General features: G+C 27.7%; 1 long non-coding RNA gene across 1 annotated transcript in view; it reads left to right on the top strand.

Moving 5' to 3' along the window:
* LOC124419151 overlaps positions 1-3,504 on the top strand; it is a 144,268-nt gene that overhangs the window by 103,726 nt on the left and 37,038 nt on the right. The gene's annotated exons all lie outside the window — the stretch shown is intronic.

Genomic DNA, 3,504 nt, shown 5'->3' with positions numbered 1-3,504 from the left:
TTTAGTTATTTAGTTATTTAGTTATTTAGTTATTTAGTTATTTAGTTATTTAGTTATTTAGTTATTTAGTTATTTAGTTATTTAGTTATTTAGTTATTTAGTTAGTTTAGTTAGTTAGTTACATATATAATTCTTTTTCTCACACTGTTCTCTGAAAAACAATTAAACGCACACATGCTTGTCGTACACACTCTCTCACACACATTTTTGCAACATATAAAGACTTGTGTGTATCCTTTTTGTAGATATGTGCTTCAGATTTTTAAGGTGTCTGCCTACACTTAAAAAATAAAACACGTTAAAGTGCCGGCACTTGGGCAAAATACACTTTAAAATTTAAAGTCATCATTGAGAAATAAAACAGAGTTCATTGGAAAATGGTGAAAAAAGAAGTTTTTAAATATAATACAAAATCAATACAACTTAAAAATTATAGGTTACTATTCTTATATAAACAAATGTATAAATGGATATTTAACTTAATTTGTAATTCAATATGTACGTATTTAAGTATATTCTGATAGAAATTGCTCTTACACGGAATTGGTATTAACATTATTGCTACTTATATGTTGTAACCTTACAGTCTAGCTTTTGCTTATTGCCAATAATGAAACTGATAATAATGATATCATTCATTGCCGAAATCTGATGGATGAGCTGACTCTGCTTGAGTAAAATTGAAGTTTTCGAATAAATCAGCTTAAATCGATTGAAAAAATAGCATTAAAGTAAAAACGTATGGTTGAAATCGAATAAATGTAACACTTCTATTTGCAAGATATTCAAAGTTGGTAATTAATAAATTGCTACGGGGCGTATGATTAATAATTAATTCTAGGTCAAATAATAGTGCTCATGCAACCAGTTTACTTCACATTTATTCAACAAGAAAAATATTGATCAAACGGTTACAAATTGAATACAAAACTTTACATTATTTTAAATAATATCAAAAAATCCTATACTTGAATACTATTATTATAGATGATGTCTTTAGTTTTTTTCATTTGTTTGCACTTGTCCATAACGACCGACAACCCATCACTTTATTTTTTGGTTAGACATGTTCAAATACCAATGGATACTAATAGAATGTAAAAAGAAAAACGAATAACTTTTGTATTTACCAGTACAATGATAAAATGTATACCACATACACTGAATATTTGTTTAAAACCTTGAGTTTTTCAGTCTAGAGGGAGATTTTGGTTATACAATTTTTTTTTTCTCTCAGAAAAAAATCTCAGGTGTTTTTTCGTATTTGGACAGTTCAATTCATAGGAACAAATAAATAAACAAACAATCAGACAGCCAGTTGAACAAAAAAAAATCGAACAAGAACAGCTTCATATCAAACATAGTGGGAATTAGTCTGGTTCATGCCTGGTTAAAAAAAAGAGTTTTTCAATGTTTGTTTTTCAAATCAAATACTATTGAAACTACAGATTGCTAATAAATGTTCAAAATTGAGTATAACACATACACATTTAAACGAGCTCTTCAAAAATTATCATGAATGATTTTAAACTGTTTATAAAGGATGATGTTGATGAAATTCATGGATATTATACAAATGAATTCTGGTTGGTATCAATTTGAGTTAGTTATTTTTATTTGACTGCTTGTATATGGTAGATTGTTGAATGCCAATGGACACGTGTATAAATAAATTTTTCACAAACGACTGCATGCATAAATATTAGCTGAAATTTTAGGAATGATAATGATGCTGATGATTGTAATTAAAATCATTATGAAATTTGTTTGATAATCATATTTAAGGGTCAACAGTAAATAGTATGTAGAATGAAATAGCAAGGATTTGTTGCCACGGGTGCAAAATGTGTTGAAAATTACTTTAAAAATTTAATTTATTTTGTGAATCGTAATAATTTAAACAAATTTTGAGCATAAAAAAATGTAAATATTTCGATAGTGGTTCTGCACAGCTTGTCATTGGAAATTATGGGGCTTAATTTTTTTACGAATGTTTTTGTTATTTTTAAACCTTAAAGCTAATTAAATGTTAATTGGATTTAATATAGATAACATTTAGTGTAATTAAGTTTCCTAATTGATTTTATTAAGTTTGTTTTAGTTTGTATAATGTGATAATCGTAGTTTGTACGAAAATCTTGTGACGTATACGTAATATGTTTCTTATTGAACAAATTAGATGTTACTCATACGTATAGTTTAAAAAGGGTTTTGGATGGATCAGACTGAAAATGGGACTAAATAACTAACTAACTAACTAACTAAATATCTAAAAAACTAACTAACAAACTCCCTACAGAAGTGTATTCCGTCTGGTGGTACGAGTTATACTTATTTGCTTAATATAAATATTCATCATACTTTTTATTTCTTAAAAAAATTTGTAATTTTATTAAAATAAAATTTTACTGTAGTAGTTAACTTTTTGGCAGCACACACCCTACACTTATCTCTTCCCTTCAAACATTTACTATTTTCTAAAAGCTGTACAGTTACTGTCCAACACGAATGTCTTTTACTAGTTGTTTTCAATATCACATAAACATGAGGTTTTTTGTTGTTCTTGCTACTAAATGCAACACAAAAAATCCTTTAACTTCCTGGGAGTGTGTTAGATATTTCCGTTTCTAACCAAAAACTAAATACAAAAGACTTTTATATGTATGAATGGCAGAAAAGTGTTGTGTGATTGTTTAAAAGACTTACATAACAATATTATCTTGTATGAGACCAAGTAACCGGACCTAACAATTCTGTTGTGTACATCCTTCTAGTTAAAATGCGTAAGATTGTGTACGTTTGTACAGGAGTGTCAAGAAAATTGAAAGAGAAATAAACAACACGACAACAGGATACATAGAAGAACTACAATAGTAAAAACTTCCGTTTAGTTGTGCAATTTTTTGATAAACATAACAATTTAGAGAAAAGTGACAAACAATAAATACTTGTATGTTGATAGACAAACACACACACACACACATTTTCACTCTCATTTTTGCCGATTTTCTATATGTGAATAGACAAAATACAAATGTGCTTCAATATTTTCTAGATTACAGTGTGTTAAAATTTCAAGTATTATTTGAGTATATAAGTAAATCTTTAAATGAATATCCGACATTGTGCAACAAAAATTTTATTATTTTTGGTTTTGTTGTTTCACTTTCCACTTTATGTAACATATTCTTTTAGTTGGTCAAAATATCTTACTGTTATTATTCCTTTAAACAGAAGAATTTAGTTTAACGTTATCCTTTGTTAAATTTGGTTTCGGACATCTTTATACTAAATACATACACGTATTGAGAGTATAAAACAATCAACAATAATCTTGAGCTGAAATACCTGCTAAGTGTAAGGTATTATCACGTACAACGACAATTAGTTTGTGAAATCTAGAACTGAACTAGAACTGAACAAGAACTGAACTAGAACTGAACTAGAACTGAACTAGAACTGAACTAGAACTGAACTAGAACTGAACTAGAACTGAACTAGAAC

This window comes from Lucilia cuprina, chromosome 3 (assembly GCF_022045245.1).
Source record: "Lucilia cuprina isolate Lc7/37 chromosome 3, ASM2204524v1, whole genome shotgun sequence".
Classification (NCBI taxonomy): domain Eukaryota; kingdom Metazoa; phylum Arthropoda; class Insecta; order Diptera; family Calliphoridae; genus Lucilia; species Lucilia cuprina.
This window is presented reverse-complemented; position numbering and strand designations above follow the sequence as displayed.